The sequence below is a fragment of the Arachis hypogaea genome, chromosome 15 (assembly GCF_003086295.3).
Source record: "Arachis hypogaea cultivar Tifrunner chromosome 15, arahy.Tifrunner.gnm2.J5K5, whole genome shotgun sequence".
Lineage (NCBI taxonomy): Eukaryota > Viridiplantae > Streptophyta > Magnoliopsida > Fabales > Fabaceae > Arachis > Arachis hypogaea.
This window is the reverse complement of record NC_092050.1, coordinates 20,498,419-20,505,587: the sequence shown is the minus strand read 5'-3', so window position 1 is coordinate 20,505,587 and position 7,169 is coordinate 20,498,419. Positions and strand designations below refer to the sequence as shown.

At 34.8% G+C, this 7,169-nt stretch overlaps 1 pseudogene; it reads left to right on the top strand.

Annotated features, from left to right (window-relative positions):
• The first annotated feature begins 524 nt into the window (after window positions 1-524).
• On the top strand, window positions 525-6,706 carry LOC112749896 (chlorophyll synthase, chloroplastic-like; annotated as a pseudogene).
• The last annotated feature ends 463 nt before the right edge of the window (window positions 6,707-7,169 follow it).

The window sequence follows — 7,169 nt, the reverse complement described above, 5'->3', positions numbered from 1 at the left end:
CTGAACTTGAGTTATTTATTATCTTCAACAACGAGATAACTGTTCAAAACTGATTTTAGAGCTTGATTTTAAAAAACGTGGAGAACGAACGAAGAGAAACGCAGAGAACACAAATATGGAAGAGAACAAAGATCGAAAACGTTGAAAAAATTCGAAAATAAAAACGAAATCTTTTAAAAAAAAAACAGTTATATATTTACGCGTTGATTAAAAAATTAGTTAAATTAAGAGGCGCATGAGGTGAATTAAAATAAAATGACTTATATGAACTTGCATGAAAAATAACCTTAGAATATTATTTATATATTAAAATTAATTATTATATATTAATATATATTATTTAATCTATTTTTAATATATATTTTATATTAATAATTAATTTTAGTATATGTAAACAAAGCAATCAAATGACGCCAGATAAGCATAAACACCACAAATCTTGTACACTTCAAAGTACCTTACCCTTTCATTAAAAGCTTTGTTTAATGTGAATAATGTCTACCTAAAATAAATAAATAAAGAAAAACAAAAAAACAAAAACTTCATCACTTACAACATAGAACACAGTCACACACCACTTGTATTCTATAGTGTTCCGGGTGTGGAACCTTTGAAGCTTCTTCCTCAGTTTCAGAATTACAAGCTCCTATCTTTCTAAAATAATGGCTTCACTTTCTCTCAACATGGTTTCAGTTCCACCAAGAACAACAACAATCTCATGCAAAAGAACAAGGGTGCCTTCACTTCCTTTCTCATTCACTAGTAGGTTGACTCACCACAGCACTTTCTGGTTTTCTTGGTTGTTGAAAGAGTACAAGATTGGGTTTTGCAAAGTACCATTTTTTGCTTAGGTTTAGTTTTTCATGAATCAAATGACACTCAATTTTGTTATTTTTATGCTTTTTTGGTGCTTGTGGCTTCATGGGGACTAATGGTTTTGGTGTTTTTGTGTGAAAATTGATTTCAGGGAGGAGATTAACTATTAGAGCAACAGAAACCGATACAAATAATGGTAATTTGTGCTTTCTTGAGTTACCATTTTGATGTTCCTTTTTCAATTGGTCATGTTTTTCTTAACATTTTTTCTTTCTTTGTTTTTTTTCAATGGGTTGGGATTGAGCAGTTAAGTCTCAGGCACCGGATAAGGCTCCGTCGAAACACGGTTCAAGCATCAATCAGCTTCTTGGTATTAAAGGAACTGCTCAAGAATCAGTGAGTTAATCAACTGTGTGTTTTTTGTTGAGTTGTGATGGTTAGAAATTTGGGTTTAAATTTTCATTATGAATGCACAAAATGATCTCAATTAGATTTAATAAATAAAGCTTGATTAGCACCACAATTTCATTCACTTTTATTTTCTTCACTTATTTAAAATTGAGACGTAGGAGTTCAAGAATGAATGACAAGCAAGTGTAGTTGTTCTAGACAAAATTTCTAATTCTTCATGCTGTTCTTGACAAAATATTCCAAATCTGACCACAACACGACCCGTATTTTACCCGAAGTTATATATGTTTCTTAACAGTCTTGATGCTATTTGAAACTTGTTTCTACTTTTGTAAACTCTCTCCTCATGCGGAGGGTGAACTACAATGCACAACCTTGTAAATTAGGTCGCAGTCTGATGGGAGCCTCGTGTATTAGGCTGCCATTCATACATTCTTGAAAATGTAGTTGAACATGTTGAAAACAAATTAAGTTTGAATCTGTTTATAAAGTACTAACCCGAAAGTTTTTGGCCGCTGAAAATTTATTGCTTTGTTTACGTGTACTTGTTAGTTAACATTATGAAATGATGAGACAACTTTGGTTTTGTACTTATTCTTTCTATTTATGCTGTGCAGAATAAATGGAAGATTCGCCTTCAACTTTTAAAACCTGTCACTTGGCCTCTGTTGGTTTGGGGTGTAGTTTGCAGTGCCGCTGTTTTAGTTTAATCTCATTATTCTGAGACTGATGTTTTATTTCTTATGTTCTTTACTTGTTTGGTCACCACATATTTCGTTTTTCCACTTGAAATTCCACAGGTTATTACTCAAATATGGGTGCTGGTACTAGGAGGTCTTGGCTTGGCAGGCCTATTAGACGTATGGGTAAGTACTGCTTAGTCTCGAGATCCTTCTGATTAAAAATTTTCCAGTTTGATGTGTATAATTACACACATGGAGCTCATTCATAAAAATCTTCATATCATTTTTACCCTGATCCCAGACATACCCTTAGCATCAATTTCCTGTAGGCTAGTTTCTAAAACATTTCTGTTATAGGCAGGACATGACTTCCCCATAGTTTTTTACCTTGCCGTGGGTGGATCACTTCTGTCATACATATATTCTGCTCCTCCTTTGAAGGTAAACATTTAAATTCTTCTTATTCTCTTTTCCATTATTGTTAAGTGTCATATTATTATTATTATTTTTTCTTTTATGGTCCTTTTGGCTAAGTTTTTACTTACAATTTAGTTAAAACAAAATGGATGGATCGGAAACTTTGCCCTTGGAGCAAGTGACATCAGTTTACCATGGTACAGTACATTTTGCTTATATAATATTTGTACATTATGAGTTTTATAGTTTTAACTGATAACCTGATTTAGTTAATTCATTGGCTTTGTTTCTTGATTCATGATTTGATCATGTTTGATTTGTTTCTAAAGCATCATTTCTATGATTGAACTGTCTTTGACAAGTTCTTAATCATTTATTGCTGCAGGTGGGCTGGTCAGGCTTTGTTTGGGACACTCACATCATAGTGTCATGATTTGTTGCAAATATCTTTGGTCTGTTACACTGTAGTTGGGCATTGCCATCGTCAACGACTACAAGAGTGTTGAAGGGGATAGAGCTCTTGGGCTTCAGGTCAATTCTGTTATCCTCTTCCTTTCCATTACTGTAACATGAAATTTCAATTTTTTTCAGAAATTCTGGTCTTGCAAATTCACTAACACTGAAGTTGATGCTCTAACCTTTTCTATTGCCAATCTAATATGCACAGTCTCTTCCGGTTGCTTTCGGTACTGAAATTGCAAAATGGATTTGTGTTGGTGCTATTGACATTACACAATTATCTGTCGCTGGTATATTTTTTGTCCCTCCAATACTTAGATATTTGATCTGCATTCGAAGGTTCTTTTTCGTTTTAATGTACATTGCACTCTATCTGGAAATTATTCATCATAGTATCATACTAAACCATTATTGTGTATCTTTATTATTTGTGGGTTGTAACCTTGACATTTTTGGTACACTCACAAATCAATGCATATAAGAATTGGATTTATTAGTGTATCAAAATTGTCAAAACTCAAAAGTCAAACTGCCATTTATATGGAATTGACGGTCTAGAAGGTGGCAGATGATTTATAAGGAAAAAGGTAAATATCTAAAATCCCGCCTCTCTCACTAGTCACTATCCCATCCCTGCTCTTTCCCTATCCTCCCTCATTCCTTTCCCGCCTCTCCCTCTCTTTCTCTCTGTTCTCCCTTTCTTCCTTAAAATCCCTAATCCCTCTGTTTCTTCACCATTCTCTCTCTCTCTCTCTCTCTCTCTCTCTCTCTCTCTCACACACACACACACACACACACACACACACACAGCCGTTGCCATGAACCGAAGGGTTAGAACAACCATCCCTCAACACCACCACAGCTTCCACAAGTACCTAAAACCGGGTGCCCTAGCTCGAATCCGCGATTTGCGCATCATCAGCGCCAGATCTCACCGGATCGGCTCCATCTGCCAGATCCCTCTCCGTCGCACTTCTCCTCCTTCCTCCCCGTTGCATGCGCCGCAGGACACCGCCGCCGCTCAGCCTCAGGCCAACGCTGCCGATTCCTTGGACGGTTTCCCGCTCTTCGTTGCCAGGATCTACGGACCTCGCTGGCCGCAGCGGAAGAAGCTCATGGCCGCCAAGTCCGTTATGTTCGTTCCAGTCAGTCCCGTCGCGGACTCTCCCGATCTGGTCATTGACTCCTTCGGCAGTGACTTCATCATGGCCAATTGAAAACGTTCCTTGGTTTCTGATTTTCTTCTTTCAGAGGCTGTTATTCGGCTATAGTATGTAGAGTAGTTTAGATGTGTAGATCGACGTGCTCTTTGTAGTACTTCTTTTTTATTATATGTGCAAAAGAATTGTTTTAGATAGGGTTCAAACTCAAATTAATAAAGTGCAATTAAATTTCCAACTTCACACACACACACATATATATAGTATTTTAGTTATGGACGTGTTGATGATTTATCTGCGATCATGATGATTGGATTTGAATGGTCGATATATTCGATTTTGAAGAAAATTGGAATTGCAATTTCTGATTTCGGTATTTTCTTTATAATGCAGATTCTCGCAAGGGGCTTAAGATTTCAACAATATGCTTGTTTGTAAGCATTTACTTCAATTTGTTTGATGATCAAAATGATAGGTTCATGTTGAATTTACTATGTTCTGATGCCATTAATAATCAGCGATAATAGTTATATTTATTTTGCCACTTGTGTTTATTAATGTGATAGAGTTATTACTGTTATAATAATGTTGAATTTACTGCTATTAATGTTGACCTAGGGAGTTTATATGTTATTTTAACATTTTCTTTTCTGCATTGTGAAATGACATTCATGTCGGTAAGAATTCTGATTTCTCTGATAAAGCAAGTATGATATAACTTGATTCACTTTACTCTTATTACATGGAAGCTTTGAAAACTCAGGTTAAAATTCTAGGCTTCTTTTTTTTTTTATAATTTTTTCCCTTTTCCCTAATCTGTTTTTTGTTTTTGTTTTTATTTTTAATTTATACTCCATTATTTGTGTTAAAAATCCTATATATTTGAACCATTTTAAATTTGTAATAATGTGTCTTCTGTGGTCTGCATTTCTAATATAGTCTTCAGTTATTGAAGAAATTTAACTATATATGCCTCAATGCCTGGAGATTGTAGAGATTTTGCTTGAACATGAATTGCATAAGGGAGGAAGCAATAACTCTCACATTGAGGTACATGAAAATTTGATCCTAACTTAATACGTTATTTCACTAAGATGTTTGATACATTAATATATTGTGTAATCAATAAAACCAGGACATGTAAACCAATTATATGAACAGGAGTTTGGCTTCCATGTGTACAACTAATTTAGCAAGAGTTGAAGATTTTTTCTTTAAGTAGTTTCCTTGGTGAATCATATTCCCTAACAAGCTGGCAGGATCAAATGAAAAGAAATCATATTCAAGATTTAAAAGAAATCATATGCAGTGAACGCGCTTTATTAATGATCGGGAAAAATGTTTTAGGTTTAGTTTTTCAATTTTTCCTGCAATCGCACTGGATATGGGTGGTGCGTTCAGTAACATTTGGTTGACTCATATATTTTGTTGTTGTTTGTTTCTTTTGTTGTGATTGCTAATTTTTGTTTGTCAAGTTGAAATTTTCTTTTGGAAAGATTGAGTAGGAGGAAGAGGTTTGGTGCTAAGTGTTATAAGATATTCTAGCTTGTAAAGGAATTTACGCAGTTGTTAGCCTTGATTTTCTGACTGAGATTTTCTGCTTTATATCTTTTGACTTTTCATTGAGTGTTTAGTTGGTTACAGTTTGCATACTCTGTTCTAATTTTTCTATTGCTAAGTGCCATTGTTATATGAAAAATTATCTGGAATGAGGTATGTGGTTGTGGACTTTAAATGATATTGAAGTTGAACTCGTGATTCAGTGGCTATTCAGAGGCCATGAATTTGGGATGAATTGTGCTGAAAGCTTCTCTTTGACTGTTTTTCCATCATTTCTTCAGAGGAATGTACATGGAAAAAATATGGAGAGTTTCTTATGGTTTTTCAGAGTCACATATGTTTCTCATAGAAGGTCTTTACAAACCCTAGTAAGGAGAGCGGATCAGATGGGGGATAGTCTAATGGCTAGAGATTGGGGGAGACCTAGGGACCATAGGTTTAGATGTTGATGGTTTAGATATAAATATGGCCTATTACATGTTATAATGTCCTTCCTGGTGGGGAAGGTTCAATTTTCCTTCTTGTGTGTTTCTCTTATAGTATTCCTATTTGGCTATTTGTCCTTGTTTTTACTAAAACTGAAGTAGTGTGGGAGTATTCTCTCCCTTTTGCTTGAATTTCTTGGGTGAATACATCTAGGTGGTAAAATGGTACATAATATATACATGGTGAACCTATAGCAATTTTTTTTTCACATCTCAGATATACTGGCATGCTATCTTAAGTATACAACAGGTGATCTTTATACTTTTTTGCCTCAACTAAGCAACAAAATCCACAGCTAATGAATGTGGGATGGAAAACTCTACATGATGGTGCATAGCTTGCTAATGTTGGTTCTGTGAGTTGTATTCAGTTGTAGAGGAGGAGCCTTGAAGAAACAGTTACGTTCTCTCTGGAATCTCAAGGTCGGGTTCAAGTTACAGAATCAGTCATTGACAGTTAGATCAAGTTAGATTGCCTACATTACACCCATTGCCTTCCCAGATCTTGTGTAACGTGGGATTCTTGTTTTTTTGCAATTTGCATTCAGAAGGTGATCTGTGTATTAGTTTCTAATTCACGCTGTTTTCAATTGTGAACTTCCCACCCCCATAATGTTAGTTTTTAAACTAACAAGTTTGATTTTGATAGGTTTGTACAGTACAGAGGGTATGGAATATGTGAATGTTTTGGTGCGCAAAGCATGTAATATTGTAATGTATCACTGATGATCTTCATAGCAATATTAGAGTGGTGACTCAAGAAGTATAGAAGGATACATGTAATGTCTGATATTGTGTTTGTTATGGGTATTGTATATTTGTATTGTATTTAAGGATTTTCATAAACTCGTTCAGAATTTTCGTGATCAAGAAGAGTTGGAACCGATAGTCATTTTACTTAGCTTTGCTATGATGTTAGTTCAGTTTTTCATTCTCCATACATATGTGATAAACGTGTATATGGTTTAACATATGTCACTACTATATAAATTTATTATTAATTAATAACACATAAAATAGAACTTTTACTCATTCTACATTTCTACTACAGCCATAAGCATTCATTCCTGTACAAGTCTCAACAACAATGAAATATGTGAAGATCACTAAAATATAGGCCACGGGGACATTTGGTTCCACACAAGGTTCAATTCAGTGGTGTCTCAACTTTCAAAACT